A 23639-nucleotide genomic window follows, 5' to 3' on the forward strand; every position below is an offset into this window, starting at 1 on the left:
AGATGAGCGGAAAAAATAGACAACTGATGTTCGAATACAGTATAAGCGGTGTGAAACCTGACACAGTCTCTTCGATTGAATATCTAGGTTTAATCTGGCAAAGCGACATGAAGTGGAACGAGCATATAAGGTCGGTAGTAGGGATGGCGAACGGTCGACTTCGGTTTATTGGTAGAATTCTAGGAAAATATAGCAGCACCTGTAAAGATTTGAGGATGAATAACACTAGTGCGACCCATTCTTGAGTACTGCTGCAGTGTTTGGAATCCCTACGGGGTCGGACTAAAGGAAGACACTGAAGCTATTCAGAGGCGTCCTGCCTAATTTGTTACTGGCAGACTCGATCAACAAACGAAATGTACGGAAACGCTCAGTGACCTTAGATGATAATCCCTGGAGGTAAGAAGATGTTCTTTCCGCGAAAAATTATTGGAAAAAAATTACTGAACTGGCATTCGCGACGGACAGCAGAACGATTCTACTGCCACCAATGTACATTTCGCTTAAGAAAGACGAGTAAAAGAAATCAGGGCTGATACGGAGGCATACAGACGGTCGTTTCTCTCTCTCTCTCTCTCTCTCTCTACTTACTAGTGGAACACAAAAGAGAATGAGTAAGAGCGGTAGAAGGTACACTCCACCACGCAACATATGGTGGTTTGTCGATTATTTACTGTTCGTCCACGATTAAGTTGGAAATTGGCGCGGTGGTTGTCGGGAACGGCCGTGGCACCGCACTGGAGTAGCGGCGGGCTGAAGGGGAGAGGGGGACGCAGAAGCGGCTGTTTGCACCGATGCTGCCACCACTACGTGCGTTTTGTGCTTAGGGTGACAATACCTCCCGATTAATGGGGATTGTCCCGTTTTTTGAGGCTTAAAAATTTGTCCTGACTTTTTTTTTTTTTCAAACAAGCAATTTGTCCCGGTTTTCAAGGATTATTTTCAGACATTTACAAAGTGGTTAAAATATTTTCTGAGTGTCGATTTTATAAACTATCAATGGAAACTGACATTCCGTACGTTGGTACCCCTGATAATGTACAGCTGAAGCACTATAATTGTTGCGTACTCTTATTTTCTTTGCTTTTGCTTGCCATTGTTGTCAGCACTCAGTATCAGTTTCGTGAAGTGCTAGCACGTCGTGACGATGCCGAAACGAAAATCAAAGTTTTCGGAAGAGCTTCAGAGGAAATTTCCTTGCTTCACTGCTACAGACAATGACTGTTCAGAAAAATGTAACGTATGTAACTATGCTGTATCTGTGTCTCATGGTGGTGCTGCAGATCTCAAGCATCATGTGGAATCAGAGAAACACAGCAAGAATCTTCGATCGGCAGGTTCCTCACAAAAATGACGATATATTTTGTAACTTCAAATACACAGGAACAGAAAAACGTAGCTGCAGCAGAAGGAACCCTGTCATTCCATGTTGTTAAACACCACCAAAGCTATCGTTCTAATGACTGCAGTGTTCAACTAAACAAAAAAAAAATTCCTGATTCTAAGATTGCAGAAAATGTTTCGTGTGGAAGAACAAAGTGTGAAGCAGTTATCAACAATGTTATAGCTCCGCATTCCCAGAAACAGGTAATAGCTGCTGTAAACAGTGCGAAATACTTTTCAATATCTACTGATGCTAGCAACCACGGGCATCAGAAAATTTTTCCTGTGATATTTCAGTATTTTTCTGTAAATGAGGGTGGACTGCAGACGAAATTGCTTGATCTTGATGAATTGCAGAACGAGAAGTCCGAAACAATTTTCAATTATCTTTCTCATGTTATACAGTCATTCAGTATCATATCAAAGTGTGTTGCATTTGGTGCAGACAATACTAACTGTAATTTTTTGGGGGGGGGGGGGAATGAAGAAAGACGGTAATAATGTTTTCACACATCTGAAACAAAAATTAAATAACATTGTTGGCATAGGTTGTCCAGCACAAGTTGTTCATAACACACTTCAAAGTGCTTGTGATGTTTTACCTGTTGACATTGACTGCATTGTCATGAAGTTGTACAACCATTTTCATATTTTTTCTATTCGTGTTGCATAACTCACTGAATTATGTGAATTTGTTGGTGTCACTTACAAAAATTTACTTTCCTTCTCCAAAACAAGGTGGCTATCATTGTTGCCAGTCATAGAAAGGATCTTGAAAATGTATGAACCTTTCAAATCTTACGTTTTGTCACAGTCTAACTCGCCCTGCAATCTTAAAGCGTTTTTTCAGCGATCCTATAAATGAATATTATTTACTTTTTGTACATTCACAAATGAGTGTTTTCCAACAACCCATTCTGAGCATTGAGAAACAGAATAATCCATATGTGAAGTATTACCAGTCTTAAATAAAGCTTTGACAAGTCTAAATTCAAGGAAACATGAACATTTTGTATCACTAAGTGTAAAAAAAAAAAAAAAAAAAAACTGCTGAATGATTGTGATGACCAATCTGTTAAGAAATTTGACATAGCAGTATCAATGTTTTATGATGCTGCAGTAGACTATTTATCCTCATGGTTACAGGGAATAGCTGAGTTTCCTGTTTTCTCATGGATGGTGCTCACAGAACCACCAGAATGGTCAGTGGTTGAAAATACTTTAATGTGCCTAAATGAGAAGGGCATTCTAGTAAATGACAGCCTCGTATTTGATGAAATAGTTCATATACAGTCATTTGCAAAACAACAAGTACAAACAGACAGTGAACAAATGGAATCAGTTGATGGCACATGAAAAATGGTGAAGGTTTTTCAGATCTTGCCAGTGTAAAGAACAGTTCAGAGAATCGCTTAATATAGCGCATTACTTCTTTTCACCTCCTGCCCACAATGCAAATGTTGAAAGAGTTTTCAGCTTACTATCGTCACAGTGGACAGATGAGAGGAATAGATTTACAGTGAGGAGCGTTAGTGTATTTTATTGACCTGTTTAAACTTCAGTAAATACAGTTGCACTGACTTCTATTCATACCTATTAGGCAAACCTGAGTTGCTGAATGAAATTTCATCTTCGAAGAAATATGATTGCAGTGTGGAATCCACAAAACCATAAATTCCTTGTGTTCACTAAGAACTTTTTTTGTAGTGATTGTTACTGTATGTCTATCTACATTCTGTGTTATAAATGTTACATTTCTTAATAAGTAAATTTCTGAAAACTTGAAACGTACTTCTTTCCATTCTTTGTTTGGTTATGTACAGACACACACACACACACACACACACTTACACACACACACACACACACACACACACACACACACACATATATATATATATATATATATATATATATATATATATATATATATATATCAGTGAATGCTATATTTGCAGAGGAAGAAGAAATGTTAGCATTAAAAGTCATATTTAACGAGAAATAAAAATTGTCCCACATTTTGGCCAAAAAAATGTATGAAAGTCCTACTTTTGTCCGAAGAAAATATGGTCACCCTATTTGTGCTTAACACGAAATCGGAGGCAGCACTCGCGGAAATGTTGTCCGCTTAAGTTACACTTCCTTCGGATCGGTAATCAGCTAACTGATTGACATATTCACGCTCTAGAGTTTTATCCACAAATTATGTATTATTATATTAATCGAAAATAATGTATGTACAACTTAAGACACTATGAATCGAAAAACAACTGATCTTTGGAATCTGTTTGGACATTGCATTTATTAAATACAGTACAGCAGTAATGTTTACAAAGTGTAGTTAACTATCCCTAAAAGTATTGTCAAAAGAATTTTTATTAAAGAGCACTGTCATTTGTGTTTGATTCGAGACCATTATCATCATCGCTTGAGGGCGTGGTATTGATAACTTCATCGATAGCCGTTTCCGTCATCCTGAAATCATATTCATGAGGCAGTCTACCCATCTTCCTGCTGTGGTATGGCGCATTACCCACACAATCACAGAATCGGGTGCAATGTTAGGATCCACCACATCAGCAAGGCCCACCGCCACTTTCCATCCACGTCCGTTAGTCTCGTCAACTTCAAGAAGTTCAAAAGTTAGAGAAAACAGTTTCTTGCTCGAAACTTCCTGACAAATTAGAACTGCATGCCGGACAGGGTTCCCAGGTTCGAGTCTCGTTCCGGCGTACCGTTTTAATTTGTTAGGGAGGTTCAAATCAGCGCACACTGCAATGCACGGTGAAAATTCGTTCTAGTTTCTAGGATATTGCTGCAATTACTTCTCGAATTTGGTATTTCGTGGAAGTTTTCTCAAGCTTACGGAATCTGTGTGTGTTCAGTACTAGCGCGAAAATATCAGTATGGAAAAGGAGAATGGCAAAAGACAGATAGAGCCGAAACAAATGTACCATTGGAACCACTAGACACACATAATTGGCATCACCAGTCATCGAAGTGCGAAATGAGTTTACCAACCAGTTAGTTTCACCACAAGGGAAAGCGGAATGCCAATAAGGATGTCGTTAAATTCTGTATGATTACATTTATGGTAAAAGTAGTAAGTACTGCTTGCAAAAATCGAAGAATAATTAAAAGGCAGTTTCTTGATAACGCACCGTGCCACATTTTTGTTCCCTGTGATCGAACATTTGATCATACAATAGACAAGAGATATACGAAATTTGCATACTACACCCTCAAACTTCTTAATCTACACTCCTGGAAATTGAAATAAGAACACCGTGAATTCATTGTCCCAGGAAGGGGAAACTTTATTGACACATTCCTGGGGTCAGATACATCACATGATCACACTGACAGACCCACAGGCACATAGACACAGGCAACAGAGCATGCACAATGTCGGCACTAGTACAGTGTATATCCACCTTTCGCAGCAATGCAGGCTGCTATTCTCCCATGGAGACGATCGTAGAGATGCTGGATGTAGTCCTGTGGAACGGCTTGCCATACCATTTCCACCTGGCGCCTCAGTTGGACCAGCGTTCGTGCTGGACGTGCAGACCGCGTGAGACGACGCTTCATCCAGTCCCAAACATGCTCAATGGGGGACAGATCTGGAGATCTTGCTGGCCAGGGTAGTTGACTTACACCTTCTAGAGCACGTTGGGTGGCACGGGATACATGCGGACGTGCATTGTCCTGTTGGAACAGCAAGTTCCCTTGCCGGTCTAGGAATGATAGAACGATGGGTTCGATGACGGTTTGGATGTACCGTGCACTATTCAGTGTCCCCTCGACGATCACCAGTGGTGTACGGCCAGTGTAGGAGATCGCTCCCCACACCATGATGCCGGGTGTTGGCCCTGTGTGCCTCGGTCGTATGCAGTCCTGATTGTGGCGCTCATCTACACGGCGCCAAACACGCATACGACCATCATTGGCGCCAAGGCAGAAGCGACTCTCATCGCTGAAGACGACACGTCTCCATTCGTCCCTCCATTCACGCCTGTCGCGACACCACTGGAGGCGGGCTGCACGATGTTGGGGCGTGAGCGGAAGACGGCCTAACGGTGTGCGGGACCGTAGCCCAGCTTCATGGAGACGGTTGCGAATGGTCCTCGCCGATACCCCAGGAGCAACAGTGTCCCTAATTTGCTGGGAAGTGGCGGTGCGGTCCCCTACGGCACTGCATAGGATCCTACGGTCTTGGCGTGCATCCGTGCGTCGCTGCGGTCCGGTCCCAGGTCGACGGGCACGTGCACCTTCCGCCGACCACTGGCGACAACATCGATGTACTGTGGAGACCTCACGCCCCACGCGTTGAGCAATTCGGCGGTACGTCCACCCGGCCTCCCGCATGCCCACTATACGCCCTCGCTCAAAGTCCGTCAACTGCACATACGGTTCACGTCCACGCTGTCGCGGCATGCTACCAGTGTTAAAGACTGCGATGGAGCTCCGTATGCCACAGCAAACTGGCTGACACTGACGGCGGCGGTGCACAAATGCTGCGCAGCTAGCGCCATTCGACGGCCAACACCGCGGTTCCTGGTGTGTCCGCTGTGCCATGCGTGTGATCATTGCTTGTACAGCCCTCTCGCAGTGTCCGGAGCAAGTATGGTGGGTCTGACACACCGGTGTCAATGTGTTCTTTTTTCCATTTCCAGGAGTGTAGATAAATCCGTCTAATTTCAGTTAATTGAATAGTGTTTTTTGATAATATCAATACGTACGCCTCTAAGACTGTTCTCAATTTATTTTTTATTTTTTTGTTTCGTCACGATTTTTTCATTAATAATAATGCAACAATGATGGCAACTGCTATGATTTTTAAGAATAACTGCACTTCTGGTTCAAATGGCTCTGAGCACTATGGGACTTAACTACTGAGGTCATCAGTCCCCTAGAACTTAGAACTACTTAAACCTAACTAACCTAAGGACATCACACACATCCATGCCCAAGGCAGGATTCGAACCTGCGACCGTAGCGGTCACGCGGTTCCAAACTGACGCGCTTAGAACCGCACGGCCACACCGGCCGGCTACTGCATTTCTGCAAGAAGCACTTCACAGCAAGTTCCTGAAATAAACTTGTCCTAGCGACTTGATGAAAACAAACTTGAGGAAGTTTTTGTTCTAGGGTCGACACTCAGCAAATGCTTAGCACTAGCGAAATCGTCAAATTATCGTGGCCAGATAGCACGCAGATGCAGATGTAGACGAAATGACTGAGACTGACGTACAAGAACTTTATTGTCTGACTAACATTGCTCAACGCATTTAACGAATTGCCTGGCAGCACATTTTATGCTACCAAATTTATATACAGCACTTGTTTGTTAAACATGACCATTGTATTGTATTGTATTGTATTGAACTGGGGACCTAGAAGCGAGGGAGAGGCTTCGTCCCTGCCGTAGCCCTCAATGGTAAACAACCCCACAACAGGCTACAGCAGTCCACTCACCCCACCGCCGCCCCACACCGAACTCAGGGTTATTGTGCGGTTCGGCCCCCAGTGAACCCCGTCCCCCCTCCCGGGAACGTCCCACACCAGTCGAGTGTAACCCCAATGTTTGCGTGGTAGAGTAATTACGCGTACGCGTACGTGCAGACAATGTTTGCACACCAATCGCCGACATAATGTACCTGAGGCGCATTCGCCGAGGCAGATGGAAAACCGCCTTAAAAATCATCCACTGACTGGCCGGCACACCGGACCTCGACACTACTCCGCCGGGCCGATTACATCTACATCTACGAGGGCTATCCACAAAGTACATTACGTTTTGGAATTATAAATAAATAAAGTATTGGAATTTTTTAAAATTATATACAGATGAAAGCCACACTTAAATACTACTTTTCTTCATAGTTGCCTATTAAATTAAGGCACTTATCGTAGCGATGGACGAGCTTGGAAATTCCTTCGTCGTAAAATTCGGCCGCCTGCGCCTTCAACCACGTGGTTACTTCTTCTTGAAGCTGTGCGTCGTCATCAAAACGCTGCATAGCCAACCACTTCTTCATTGCTGGGAATAAGTGGAAGTCGCTCGGTGCCAGGTCGGGACTGTACGGCGGATGAGGAAACAACTCCCACTTAAAAGATTCGAGAACTTCACGAGTGGCATTTGCCGTGTGGGCCCGGGCGTTGTCGTGAATCAGCAAGATCTTTGAGCCCAACTTTCCCCTGCGCTTGTTTTGTATTGCACTTCTGAGGTTGTGCAGAGTTTGGCAATACATTTGAGAGTTTATTGTAGTGCCTCTTTCCAGGAAATCCACAAAAATCACACCTTTTCTGTCCCAAAAGAAGAGGTAACCACGTGGTTGAAGGCGCAGGCGGCCGAATTTTACGACGAAGGAATTTCCAAGCTCGTCCATCGCTACGATAAGTGCCTTAATTTAATTGGCAACTATGTAGAAAAGTAGTATTTAAGTGTGGCTTTCATCTGTATATAATAAAAAAAATTCCAATACTTTATTTATTTTTAATTCCAAAACGTAATGTACTTTTTGGATAGTCCTCGTACATCTACATGGATACTCTGCAAATCACATTTAAGTGCCTGGCAGAGGGTTCATCGAACCACCTTCGGGGGCCGGCCGTGGTGGCCACGCGGTTAAAGGCGCTACAGTCTGGAACCGCGCGACCGCTACGGCCGCAGGTTCGAATCCTGCCTCGGGCATGGATGTGTGTGATGTCCTTAGGTTAGTTAGGTTTAAGTAGTTCTAAGTTCTAGGGGACTGACGACCTTAGAAGTTAAGTCCCATAGTGCTCAGAGCCATTTGATTTTTGAACCACCTTCACAATTTTCTACTATTCAAATCTCGTATAGTTTGCGCAAAGAACGAACACCTATATCTTTCCGTACGACCTCTGATTTCCCTTATTTTATAGTGGTGATCGTTTCTCCCTATGTAGGTCGATATCAACAAAATATTTTCGCATTCGGAGGAGAAAGTTGGTGATTGGAATTTCGTGAGAAGATTCCGTCGCAACGAAAAACGCCTTTCTTTTAATTACGTCCACCGCAAATCATGTATCATTTCTGTGACACTCTCTCCCATATTTCGCGATAATACAAAACGTGCGGCCCTTCTGTGAACGTTTTCGATGTACTCCGTCAGTCCCATCTGGTGAGAATCCCACACTGCGCAGCAGTGTTCTAAAAGAGGTCGGACAAGCGTAGTGTAGGCAGTCTCCTTAGTAGATCTGTTGCATTTTTTAAGTGTCCTGCCAATTAGCGCCGGGGATCGGCACACCTTCCCGCTCGGGAAGCAGTGCGTTAGACCTCACAGCTAACTGGGCGGGCAACATGACCATATGGGTTTCCTACGGTATTACATGTTTATCACACTGTTTGTCGATACTCATCAGCACATAAGGCTCCTCTTACTTGTAAGATACCTATTATCAGCCCTTTGTGGTACTTAATTATGAAAAGTGATTTTTCCACGTTTGACGTGCCGTGTACTCTAGATTATCTGCAATTACTGGGGTCTTGAAAACCGCGGATAATCGAATTCGGCGGATAACCCGCAATTAAAGTAGACGGTAGTGTATTAGAGTCATTCAAGATCTAAAATTAAACATAATGTCACAATTAAAATCACTCAACTAACGTATATAATAAATTATGATTTATGCATCGTACTACGTACGAGCACTTACGAGCAATAGAGTGGAAGCCAATTTCTCATTATGCAGCAATTCTTTGAAACAAAATAGTCTCGAATTGATTTCTGTCTCAGTGAGGTAGCCTGTCTTTTACACGTCGCACTACGAATTTTGCGCAACACAAACTTGCTGTTCCAAGTAGTCCAACAACCCTTCGGCCCACTGAAGCGCTGATCCATAACTGATTACTGTTTCTGAACTTAGAGGAATTTTATCATCTTCGGCCTTGCCGCAGTGGTAACACTGGTTCACGTCAGATCACCGAAGTTGAGAGCTGTCGGGCTGGGCTAGAGCTTGGATGGCTGCCCATCCGGTCTGCCGTGCGCTGTTGACAGCGGGGTGCACTCAGCCCTTGTGAGGCAAACTGGTGAGCTACACCACTGGCCATTAAAATTGCTACACCACGAAGATGACGTGCTAAACACGAGCAATTTAACCAACAAGTAGAAGATGCTGTGATATGCAAACGATTAGCTTTTCAGATCATTCACACAAGGTTGGCGCCGGTGGCGACACCTACATCGTGCTGACATGAGGAAAGTTTCCAACCGTTTTCTCATACACAAACAGCAGTTGACCGGCGTTGCCTGGCGAAACGTTGTTGTGATGCCTCGTGTAAGGAGGAGAAATGCGTATCATCACGTTTCAGACTTTGATAAAGGTCGCATTGTAGCCTACCGCGATTGCGGTTTATCGTATCGCGACATTGCTGCTCGTGTTGGTCGAGATCCAATGACTGTTAGCAGAATATGGAATCGGTGGGTTCAGGAAGGTAATACGTAACGCCGTGCTGGATCCCAACGGCCTCGTATCACTAGCAGTCGAGATGACAGGCATCTTATCCGCATGGCTGTAACGGATCGTGCAGCCACGTCTAGATCCCTCTGTCAACAGATGGGGACGTTTGCAAGTCAACAACCATCTGCACGAACAGTTCGACGACGTTTGCAGCAGCATGGACTATCAGCTCGGAGACCACGGCTGCGGTTACCCTTGAGACTGCATCGCAGACAGGAGCGCCTGCGATGGTGTACTCAACGACGAACCTGGGTGCACGAATGGCATTTTTTCGGATGAATCCAGGTTCTGTTTACAGCATCATGATGGTCGCATCCGTGTTTGGTGACATCGCGGTGAACGCACATTGGAAGCGTGTATTCGTCATCGCCATACTGGTGTACCACCAGGCGTGATGGAATGGGGTGCCATTGGTTACACGTCTCGGTCACTTCTTGTTCGCACTGACGGCACTTTGAACAGTGGACGTTACAGTTCAGATGTGTTACGACCCGTGGCTCTACCCTTCATTCGATCCTTGCGAAACCTTACATTTCAGCAGGATAATGCACGACCGCATGTTTCAGGTCCTGTACGGGCCTTTCTGGATACAGAAAATGTTCGACTGCTGCCTTGGCCAGCACATGCTCCACATCTCTCACCAATTGAAAACGTCTGGTCAATGGTGGCCGAGCAACTGGCTCGTCACAATACGCCAGTCACTACTCTTGATGAACTGTGGAACCGGGTTGAAGCTGCATGGGCAGCTGTACCTGTACACGCCATCCAAGCTCTGTTTGACTCAATGCCCAGGCGTATCAAGGCCGTTATTAAGGCCGGGGGTGGTTGTTCTGGGTACTGATTTCTGAGAATCTATGCACCTAAATTGCGTGAAAATGTAATCCGATATCAGTTATAGTATAATATATTTGTCCAATGAATACCTGTTTATCATTTGCATTTCTTTTGGTGTAGGAATTTTAATGGCCAGTAGTGTACTTGACTTAGAAGTAGCGGCTCCGGTCTCGTAAACCGACATACGGCCGGTATAGCGGCCTGCTGACCACATGCTCTCCATATCCGCATCCAGAACGGCTTTGGGTGAGGACGACAAGGCGGCTGCTCGGTACCGTTGGGCCTTGCAAGGCCTGTTCGGACGTAGTTTAGTTTATCTGTTATTAGGTTATCTGTCTTGAACTGACTGCAATGTAATTATAGCTCAAGACACATAATCTATAATAACAGATGTTAACAGCTGCTGCGGAAGAGCTCGTGGTCGTGCGGTAGCGTTCTCGCTTCCCGCGCCCGGGTTTCCGGGTTCGATTCCCGGCGGGGTCAGGGATTTTCTCTGCCTCGTGTTGCCTTGGTGTTGTGTGATGTCCTTAGGTTAGTTAGGTTAAAGTAGTTCTAAGTTCTAGGGGACTGATGACCATAGATGTTAAGTCCCATAGTGCTCAGAGCCATTTTTTTTGCTGCGGAAGATGGCCACACAGACAAACGTAGTTGACTTTAGTTTATCATCTTCGTGACTGTCAGTCACCTCATCGGATATCCCTTGTACTCACTCAATGCACTGTCATTCAAACTCTCATGACCTGGCTCTGTACCATCCACATAAAACCATTAAGAAATATTTTCTTTGTCAACAGTTTCACATCCTGGAGTACTTTTCAAAAGAGCAGCTAACGTTGCTAATTAGCAGTTTCTTTTCTCATCGTAATAACTGATATCATCAATTTTAGGAATAATGCATTTACATGACTTGGCTTTGGTTGACTGTTTTATCTTACGCCACACTTTCGACATTTCATAGATTGCGTCTAGCAGCGTCAATTGTTTAATTGTTTCCGCAATGTTTGAAGATTGCTGCACTCATCAATAAGCTTTTGTAGCAGATTTTGTCTATAAATATTTTTCATGACAGTAATGACAAAAAAATGGCTCAAATGGCTCTGAGCACTATGGGACTCAACATCTTAGGTCATAAGTTCCATAGAACTTAGAACTACTTAAACCCAACTAACCTAAGGACATCACACACACCCATGCCCGAGGCAGGAGTCGAACCCGCGACCGTAGCAGTCCCACGGTTCCTGACTGCAGCGCCAGAACCGCTAGACCACCGCGGCCGGCCAGTAATGACACTATGATCTATAGGTTTAATTAAAGCTATCACATTAGGGGGTAAAGATTTTACAAATAACATCCCGTCACCCGATTTCAGAGCAAGTTCATTCGGATGCGATGGTGCATTGCGCACCAGCAATACAGCCCTTCAACGTTAAATGTCCTCTCACCTGTGGCGCAAAGCAATTATGGAACCGTGTTTGAAATATTGTGAGGTCCATCCACGCCGCTTTCTAGTGAAAATAATGAACAGGTAAATTGTGCATTTCTTTTCCATTGAAACAGCTTTACCTATTATACCAACCTTAACTTTATGTGATCCCATAGCATTAGCACAACACAACACAGTTATCCTTTCCTTACTTGACTCATAAGCTGACACGCTACGCTCCGTTTCGAAAGCTTAAGACTTTGTTGGTAGACACTTCCAAAACAGCCCGATTTCGCCCGTGTTGTGTATTTGCTCCAGCTCTAAATTCTCTCGTGCAATCATCTCCTTGAAATCATTACAAAATTCAGAAGCAGTCTTATTATCTGCACTAAACATTCCATCTTGGACGGCAATCTCCCGGATACCATGACGCTGTTTAAATCTTGTTAGCCAGCCGGACTATGCGTTAAAATCTCCTTCAGTCCCCAAGGTTTTGAAGAAAAACTGGGTCTGTTTGGCGCATATTGGACCATAGATTTGTGTGCCCTCTGCTCTTTTCTGGTGAAACCATTCCGTCATGGCTTTATCCAGTTCTGCGTGTGTACTTATTCATAACCTTCCGCTTTGATTAACCTTTAGATGGATCAGAACTGGCTGCCAGGGTGGTCGAGCGGTTCTAGGCGCTACAGTCTGGAACCGCGCGACCACTACGGTTGTAGGTTCGAATCCTGCCTCGGGCATGAATGTTTGTGATGTCCTTAGGTTAGTTAGGTTTAAGTAGTTCTAAGTTCTAGGAGACTGATGACCTCAGAAGTTAAGTCTCATAGTGCTCAGAGCCATTTGAACCATTTTTTTGATCAGAACTGCTAACAAACTGAATTATTTTGTCTTTATTTTCCAGAATATGTAAATCAGTGCCCGATTCCGCGTATTGACACTGCCTTCTTCGAGTTTGTGTTATATTTCCAGTTTCTGCTGTGCCGTCTGCATAACTGTTTTCGCTTTTGAGAAAAATGGTTCAAATGGCTCTGAGCGCTATGGGACTTAACATCTATGGTCATCAGTCCCCTAGAACTTAGAACTACTTAAACCTAACGAATCTAAGGACAGCACACAACACCCAGTCATCACGAGGCAGAGAAAATTCCTGACCCCGCCGGGAATCGAACCCGGGAACCCGGGCGCGGGAAGCGAGAACGCTACCGCACGACCACGAGCTGCGGACTCGCTTTTGAGATTGTTTAGCACTAGCATAGGGTGACCAAATTATTTTCGGTGAAAACCGGGACACATTCACCTGGGTGCCAATGGACACCTCATTCCACATGTACCCAGGTTTCTTAATTTTAAATATTAATGTTTTATTGAGACATTTTGTTAACCCGATTATTGTAAGTAATAAGAGGATGCAAAAGATTGATATAATCAAGATTATCTGTATAATTAATGACATTTAATAAACGTATACAGTAATAAAGAAATGTATTACGATTTTACAAAATTTTACAGCCATTCAACTTTTAATCAATTAATATTAACATGAGCTTTAATATCACTGAGCACTTGTATATGGAATTGACTGTCCTCGGAGAAAAGGTTATTTTTCACTGCCTTCAGCCTTCTTGATCATGTCTTTGTTCTTTGAGACACAGTGATAAAACTCGGCACAGTCCATTTTGTAGTTGTACAGGATCTGCAGGATTGCTTCAAGAGAGTCCACCTCCATTCTGTTTCTTTCATCAGTCCACTGGATATTCATGAACGAAAATATTCTTTACACATTAGCATTATGGGCTGGGATTGCAAATAAATACCTTGCAATTATTACCAACTCAGAGTAATGCTGAAGACAGCCACAGCTTTTTAAGAAACTCACCCACTTCTCATAACATTCCAATGGTGTTTTTTTTTTTTCATTATTCCACTTGTGGAGACTTTCTTCAACAAAATTTGTCAGTATGCCGAACTGATCAAAGAGAATGGAATCATCGATTTCAGTTTCTTTACTCTTCAAATAAGAAACTGTCTCTTCAACACTTTCCCATTTTGGTACTCTCTTCAGTAACATCCAATCAAACACCGGCGATGAGGGTAAATATGAGGCGCTCCACTTGCTGAAGTATTCTACACAAGTGTTTTAAAGATTGTTAACTTCTTCTCTAAAACTCCTTTCCACTGCTTCTGATACTTCTGCTCTTTTAAGGACAGATTTAACATTAAAAGATATGAACTGCTGTTCTCTCCTCTTAATAACAGTTTTCAGAGCATTTTTCAAAACATCATTTACCTCTATTACACTTTTCGTGCTTCCCTCAATTTCCTTTATCCCATGCTGCAAAGTGCTAAGCTGACTGTGAATGAACCATACGTAGGCTTCACTTAAAGGTTTACTGAAAAACTGAACCAATATTTTGGGGGTTTTGTCTTCATTTAGGAAAAAATCTTTTAACGGTTCAAACAGGCGGATTACTCTTTCAACTGCTGGAAACAGTGATAACCAGCGAGTTTTCGAGTGACACATTACATTCATATATTCAGTTCCCACATAATCACAGAACTCCTTAAACCTCTCTGGTCCAACAGTAAATATGTAAAAGTGTGAGTATACCTTCATGACGATAGTTTCAACATCACAGCTTAAACTGTCAGCAGATGTCTGCACGCTATTGTGTAAAACATGTGCAGGGCACCCTATGCCTTCAATGTTTTCATGCAATGTTGCCTTTAATTCGGTAAATACGTTGCATTTGCCTTGCCTTTTTAAACCACGAAAGTTTGTGTTGGTGTTGTCTCCACAAAATGCCACACATTTATTTTTCTCAAGATCAAACATTTCGATAGTATTCATACAAAATATTGAAATTTCGTCAGACGTTTCGTTAGGTAGGGAACTCATCTTCAAAAGTTTGGTCTGAATTCACTGATTAATATCCAAAAACTGAACAACAAACGGAAATATTTTAGTGACCTTATTATTTCTGGCATCAGTGGATATCCCGTAGAGAGAAGACTTTTTGATGTATTCAAGGATTTCCTTTACACTCTGGGGAGCAATAACTCCTTTCACTAAGGCTGACACTTTAGTTCTTGCTGAACTAAACTTTTTTGCAATGGAAGAATCATCAAACATAATGCTGTTAAGCTTTATAGTACAATCACTAGATCTATACGTTTGGTGATGTTTTATCGTGTGGGAGGCTAGTGTAAGCTCGGCTGCTCGAACTTTCGTCTCTTCACTTGACTGATGTTTCACAAAATAATTTTGTAGAGTTTTACTGCATCTCGGTGCACTGTATCTGTTAATGTGTTTCTTTGACCTGATGTGATCAACTGTGTTGGAACGTCCACCATGACTTATACTAATGAAACAGTTACATACGGAACACTCTGCTTCGTAATCAATACGACCTTTCTAAATGGAATTCCATTCCTTGGAATAACAGTCACTGAACTTGCAGGCACGTTTCGGCATTGCGTTTCACAGTACTGCAGCAATAATACCACTAATATGAGAAAAAACTATTGCAGTTTGTCTGACAAAACATCAACTACTGCACTGTTCTGACAATGAGTGTGTGAGTAAGTGGCGCGACAATCGGACGGTTTCATAGCTCTGTTACAATAATACAACTTACTACTTGTTGGCCAAAGTACCGCTCAAAGTAAATTATTGCCTGAGTGTACCAATACTGATACTGTGATTACTAGTATGGGACAATGGAGGTTTTAGGCAAATAAGCTAAAATATATTAATTTCTTGTGTTGTATTTCCTTTAATATAGCGAAATCCCAAAAATTTGAGAAAGTTTCACAAAATGTATTTAAAAACTGAATTCCGGGACTTTTGAGCTTCCCGAAACAAATTTTCGGGACACCGGAACACAGGGATGAAAACCGAGACAATCCCGGTTTTCCGGGACGTTTGGTCACCCTACACTAGCAGAAACCATATGACTACAATATCCACCACAACAATACAGAGCAGCTCTTGAGGTGTTCGAGCAGCAGATTGTTTACTACGCTCTTGTTGTAACGTGACATTATGGTCCACAGCTGATCACTCCAAGGGTAAGATAAAAATTTTCTGCAGAAAAAAAGAAAAAATGGGAGAAACGGGCCGCGGATAATCGAGCGTTTACTGTATTTAGATTTACTTCCGTAGCAGCAACAACTAACAGACAATGCTATAACTACAAAATAAATCTCTGAGAACCAGGGAAATAAATGTAATAGTAAAGTTTCGACCTTATCGCAAAATGTAAACAATGTCACGTGACTATTTCGGTTTGATGTAGGTGATAGGTACACAAATCTCTCACGCCTGCACACAGCTCAAGCATGTATGTACGTAAAAGCATCAGTTGGTGCTCGAAATATGTCACACTCTGACGACGAATGATTCTACAAGGAAGTCGAATTTTCCACACTGTGCTGATCGTATTGACGGAAAACTGAGAGTGATAGTTCCTTCAGCTGCGAATGGGTCAATTTATTTTAATTACAAACATACGGAATTGTTCTACTTGCCACAGCAGATGTAAATTACAGATTTATTGTGCTCAATTTCAGAACAAAGGCGGAATATCAGACGAAGGTGTTTTTCAGAATAAAAAAAATTTTAGGTGATTTCTACAAGTCATTGAATATTTGAAAGAGAGTATAGTAGCGAACAGTTCACGGAAAGTGCCAAATGTATTGACAGGATACGATGGGTTGACTTTGAGGACTGATATGATGAAGCTATTTGTTATTTTTCCTGTTGTCATTTGTTCTTGGTGGTTTATCTTTTTTGTTACGCATCTTTTAGTGTTGCAGGATAAATTGCTTTAGATGTAACAGGAAGATCATATTCAGCGTTCCATTTTGCTTTATCATGATACGGATTTGATCTGATGTTCCACAGGAAAGGCGAACTGTTACCAGCGCGAATAGTCTTCCAGATTTCGCGAAACTGAGTTACTTTTGACTTGTTTTTCAGGCAGGTTGGACTTATGGCATTTTACTTTTGCTGGCCGAGCGGTTCTAGGCGCTACAGTCTGGAACCGCGAGACCGCTACGGTCGCAGGTTCGAATCCTGCCTCGGGCATGGATGTGTGTGATGTCTTTAGGTTTAAGTAGCTCTAAGTTCTAGGGACTGATGACCTCAGCAGTTAAGTCCCATAGTGCTCAGAGCCATTTGAACCCTTTTACTTTTAATCTTCAACTTGTGCACATTTTATAAGAATGACTGTTTTACAAACCATGCTGGATCACTCCCTTATAAGCCAGGGTATGGAACAGCTGGCAATTCTTATACCGTTCCATACACTATAACATCTGCTGTATGATTGCAAATTATGGGCATGTGATGCACCTCTTACTAATGCAACCGGCAATTTTGCTTGTTTATTACCGTCATCTTGCTCGATCGTTATTAAGTTATTAACTGCATACTGTCATTGTCTTGTTGGCCCTCGATACGAATGCATTTCCTTGCATGACTACAGTTTATGATGATGTGTTTTAACGCATGTTCACCGCTAAAGATGGTTGTGGAAAACAACCCAAACTAGTCATCGTGCTGTAATTGTATATTGAAAGTTGCGGTCCAGGCACCAAAATTCTTTATATTAAATTGCTTTTATTTAATGAAATATCTGTATGTTGCGAGAGTATCGCCGAAGAAAGGTCACGTGATGTACCGTTTCATACTTTTCATGGTTTTAAGAAACTAAAGGAAGAAAAATGAAGTGTCACGTGTGAGTTGTTGCCGAGCTTTATGACACTAGATACGGTCATGTAAAAGCTATGTTATAAATCAATATAAACGATACTATTCACACTCATCTGATACCGTATTCAGAAGTGTAGCTTACAGCCGCTTGGAGCGCTGCTGTTGCAGTGTGTAACAACACTGGATAATTGCCAAAAACATTTGCAAACGGCACACGTCGAAAGCGTGACGGTCACGGCTCCAGATATCGATTTTGTTTACAGTGTTGACAACTTCAAAGCCGAAAGGGGAACGACTTCGATTTTGTTTACAATGTTGGCAGCAGAAACGCAAAACATGAGTGTCCTCCAATAATGAAATAAGATGTATCTCTCTTACATTACTCATCATCGATATCTTCACACCGGACAATACTGCGTTATGTGTGTGTAGCTGGGAGCAATGCTTTTTTCCTGTGGCCAGGATACACTGTAGCAGTATCTGTCAAGAAAATTGTAGGAGTCTCGTAGGGAAGTTTCTTGCCAAGCGAGCGCAAATTGAGGAAACACAGCTACTGAAAAACATACAGTTCGTCGCTGTCTCCTGATGGGCCTTCTCTTTTGACAAAGGATTTCAGAGATTTCCACAAACGTTCGATATAACGCATGTGAACAGCGGGATCTTTGGAAGCAACTAATTCCACTGGATGATTCAGAAAATCGCAATCGCAACCTACTTCCTGCAAGCTATTGCACGACTTCCAGCCCTCGGTAATTACTTCGGTTCCTGGCAAGATAAAGTGCCTGATAAAGGCCTCTAAAGTGCATTGATCTCTCAAATAATAGTGTTAATGGATAATCCAATTTCAGAAGATGTGTTTTGCAGTGTATAATGTTTTATCCAGCAAGATACCAACATTGTTCTAAAAGTCTGATGATAAATGGGTCCACAGACTTTGTGGAGTTTTTAAATGAAATCATACCGCTTTTGGCAGTTAAATGATTATTTACTGCGATTGCAATTTTGACACGTGGTAATTTTTAAGCATTGTGGGATGTTGTAAGCCTCTCAAAAATAAAAAGATGTGACACGCTGTGTAATAGCAGTTGCATGTGGCGCTGTGAATTTTTCTGCTGTTCCATATACCATATACGCTATAGATGTGTTGAAATACTGATGTAAATACTGAAATCAGGTTGTATTTACAATTTTTATGCTTTTGTGATCAAGTTATCACACCTGTTACATCAAATTTAAACTTCAGTGTTTACGTAATTGTTTCACCAACTCTGTAACTTATAAAGTAAATGGAATAGCTGAAAAATTCACAACACGTCATGTATAGGGGGATAGGCAAAATAATATGAACACCTGTACGTACTTGGGAATTGTTTATTAATAATGGTTTGCCGGCCGCGGTGGTCTAGCGGTTCTAGGCGCTCAGTCCGGAACCGCGCGGCTGCTACGGTCGCAGGTTCGAATCCTGCCTCGGGCATGGACGTGTGTGATGTCCTTAGGTTAGTTAGGTTTAAGTAGTTCTAAGTTCTAGGGGACTGATGACCACAGATGTTAAGTCCCATAGTGCTCAGAGCCATTTAATAATGGTTTGTGCCCCCATTTGCCCGTAATACAGCTGCAATTTTTATTGGAGAACTGGCATATAATGATTGTATAGTCTAGAGTGAAATGTTATGCCACTTTTCGATCAGAACCTCATCGAACTCCTGTAGTGACGAGGGAGGTGGAAACCTGCTCCGGAGTCTGCGAACGCAATGCTCAAGTTCGTTGACTGTCCTGGCCAGGGAAGACGCTGCAATTCAGTTACATGCACCTCATACCAAGATTGTACTCTCCTGGCTGTGTGGATGGGTGCATTGTCATTCTGAAATATGGCATCACTGTTGGGAAACAACATTTGAATTATGCGGTGCACCTAATCACCTAAAATGTTTAAACAATCGTTGGCTGTAACACGGCCTTTAAGAGTAATGATGGGACCAGCAGAATACCATGATATGGCTGGCCACACCATCACACTTCCACCTCTATGCTTAACCGTTAGAATCAAGTAATCAGGACTGTAGGCTTCTTTTGGCGTTCTCCGGACGTAAACCCGGTTGCATGTTGAAACAACGAAAACGTTGACTCAGTTTCCGCTATCAGCCGTCCAGGATTTATGCTCCTGACACCATGTTATACGCTTCTATGCGTTGGTTGTCGTCACTAATGGTTTTGGTATAGCAGCTCGTTCATGAATATTCGCTTTATGGAGTTCTCGGCGGACAATGTCGATAGATACGGGGTTTCGAAGATGGCTATTGAGCTCTGCAGTCACTTCAGGCGCCGTAGCTTTGTGCTGTTTTGAGACAATGCGTGTTAGCGTACGACGATCTCTGTCATTTAGTTTTGATTTTAGCATTCTGTTAAGTTTACACCCTGATGTCTTTCCATGTTTTGTGTAGGCTATCATTACTGTTGCAACAATAGCTCTTGAAACATTCAGTAAGTTGGCTGTCATGCTCCAGCTAATCGGGCCCGCACAAATTGCCCTCTTTGGGACTCTTAGGTCTTTCATTGCACGTCGACATCGGCATTTGAATGCAAATACATTTATGACAACCACAGTGCGATTTACTTGTTATCACTCACACACACAATATTCATGTGACCAGGCCTCTTACACTTAATCGTCACATAAGGTAGGTCAAAAACTTCCAGTCTTTAACAATGTTCACAATTACACTTTGTGTGGTACCGACCAGAAAAATTAACCGACTTGCCGCACTTTTGCTCCATGAGAATCTGACCGAGAACTACTGAGAACTGCACCAGCTCCGACCTTATATAGACGAGTGCTTGAATATTTGACTATTTCTGTTAATATATTACAGTTTATAATTTCCCAGGGTTAAAATGATCCTTTCTAATTGGTTTTGAAGTTAATTATTAGGTTTTATTACTTAAATAACATGAGTGAGCTGTATCAATTTAAATACGCGGAACTAACTTATGCATCCGCAGTGGCAATTCCCTATTTATAACCATGGCCGCCCTCTTGAACAATAATTTTTACTTATTCAAATTTACTTAATTCTTAATTAATGCACTTACAAAGTTGAGACTGGAGTCATTTTACGTAGAAAAATAAAGGTAGCAAAAGTATCAAAACACATCTCGGAATTATTTAGTAGTTTGGTCACAACTGGCACTGAAAGTCATACAGGCTATCTGTTTAACTAAAAGACTTTAGGTTAATTTAAACACTTTGCTGGAATCAGTAAAATTTAGACTTTCTTTTGGATGGAGTCTTATAGCTGAATTCGATCTATTAGCTCACACGAATTTTACTTAATATATATTGCACAATATACGTCATTGTTCATAACTTTTAATAGGATGCATTTCCAATAAAACTAATTAGCTCATTACTTTCAGAATAGACATTATAATGTAATGAAATAATAGATTTTACTAGGGGAGTTTTATTTAAACTATTTCTGAATTCTGTAATATGAGGCTGAAGGCTACAGAATCTGTAGTCGGAATCTGAGTAGTGAAAATGAAAAAAAAATAAAAGTTCATTGCTTAACTAAGTTACTGAAGGAGTGTAAAACCAAAACAGGCTAGCAGTGGGCAACCCTGCTTCGTTACAACACGGCTCCACGCAGTTCCTACTATCCTATCAGAAACAGTCCCAAAACTCCCCTAATTTTTTTTTTATTTTTATTTTTATTTTTTTTTTTTTGCATTCGCTTCTGCTGCGCGTTCAAGTGACTGGTATGTATAAACAACATCGATATCGTAAACGCAGGCGATATCTGATAGTCGCGCATTCGATATACATCGCCATGTGTTCTTAGAAATTACCCAAAAATCAGCACGAGTGACTAGACCGTGACTGGAGTGTGCGCAGCCTATTTGTGTCCGTGGTCAAAGGTCGCATCTCAATACTGTCTCCATAGATATTCCTACTCAGTGCGAAGGACCAGAGCTCAAAGATAGTGTTGCACGGCATCCAGCTGGAAGAATCATCGCAGGTAGCGTTCATAGAGTAAATATCTCTGGAGTGAGCATTGCGTTCTGCGTATGTTGTCAACATTAAACCAGGATAATCACGTGTTTTCGGGACTTCGCTGTGCGTCTGTGCTTTCCGCAGAGTTTGAAGTTTACATTATCAAGAGTTTTTGTTGTGTTTTCACCGTTTGTTGATAGTGTAATAGCGATGGTGAATTACTGTTGTTGCTACGGATGCAAAGAAAAATATGTGAAAGGAGGGTTAGTAACTTTTCACGGGTACTATGTTTAAAAATTTCGAGACGCGTTGTAATTAAGGCTTGAATCTGTAGACGTAATTTTCTTCGATTTTATGGCTATATAATAGATATTATGGCTCGTACAAAAGCTTACAAACAATCGCTTTCTCTTGTAAATTTGCTAGTGGAACAGGAAAGGGAATGGTTAGTTGTTTCAGCAAATACTATCCTCCATGCATTTATCAGTGACTTGTCGATTATATATATAGATTTGAAAGATGGGAGACAGATAAATTCAATAGAGTGGGAGTCTGTAATGGTCTTCGTATAATATGTGTGTCCAAACCATTTTGTCTACTATAAAGTTACAGTAGGAGACCACGTTAAGTGTGTCTAGGATATGGAGAATGATTATGTGTGATTTCTATTTTAGTTTCTCGAAGGATGAACAACGAGATAAGATGTTGCTCCAGAAAATAAGGAGGAGTAATTTTGTCCCCACAAAATATTCCAAAGTATGTTCAAAACTCTTTGAAGAGGAATGTTTAGACAGAGAAAAATTTGGACGTGTGTGGCTGAAGTTAGATGCATACCAACTATTTTCAATTTTCCACAGCACGTACTACCAATTCCTGCGAGGCGAGTGTCGCTAGAGTTTTATGTTTTTGTGTGATGTCTGGCCTTCTTACTAAAATATTGGGATTGAAGTCTTAATGTGCTGTCCAGTGGTTTGGTCACCCATTATTTGTAAGTGGTCACTCAGCCACCGTTAATTATTTTTACCTGTTTCTACTCCTATTTTATTTTTAGTTTCATCTCCCTGTTTTGATGTGCTGTGTCCCATCTTGCAATTTGAACAATACCAATTCTCTCACAATTCGGCTCTGAATTGAACTTTTGGGAACGGGCGCTGATAACCTCGTTGTTATGCGCCCCAAAACACTAATAATCATCATCTGCATTCAGCTTAAATACATTTTCTGCACAAATCAAATAAAAAAACACAGCAGTGTAGCTAATCGAAGTACACATTCATCTTCTTTGGTGTATTTTGCCTTCCATTTATTTTCTTCACCATTTGATTAAGAAGCGTAAAATATTAGTAAACATGTCCCCAAACTCTTTCATTTGTGTCACTTTCCACTTCTCTTAATGGTATTATATGGGTTGACTGTTACATGACCAACTGTATTTGCTTTACAGTACATTTATTCTCCGATCCTCTTTTCCCCCCTTCTTAGTCAGTCTACTATTTATTTAATAAACTGGGAGAAAGTACGTAAAATGCGTTAAATAAACACTTAAAAGCGTCACCAGTAAGAAAAATTGTGCTTTAGGTCGCAAAAACGAGAAAATAAATACGCAGAAATAGCAGAAAAAAGGACGAATTACCAGGGATATAATCGCTAATGTGTGGCAAATTCGGTGCTTTTCGGACACTTGCAAAAGTACTAGCGTACTGTCAAGTCGTTTTGCAAGACTATCACTGCGAAAATGTACGTCAGGCTCTGTAATACTATAAAGTGCCGTATCATACCGAAAACTACCAAAAATCGAGTGCATCTGA

At 41.8% G+C, this 23639-nt stretch overlaps 1 protein-coding gene across 1 annotated transcript in view; it reads left to right on the forward strand.

Annotated features, from left to right (window-relative positions):
• LOC126106235 (uncharacterized) overlaps positions 1-23639 on the forward strand; it is a 59540-nt gene that overhangs the window by 18807 nt on the left and 17094 nt on the right. The window lies entirely within an intron of this gene.

This window comes from Schistocerca cancellata, chromosome 10 (assembly GCF_023864275.1).
Source record: "Schistocerca cancellata isolate TAMUIC-IGC-003103 chromosome 10, iqSchCanc2.1, whole genome shotgun sequence".
Classification (NCBI taxonomy): domain Eukaryota; kingdom Metazoa; phylum Arthropoda; class Insecta; order Orthoptera; family Acrididae; genus Schistocerca; species Schistocerca cancellata.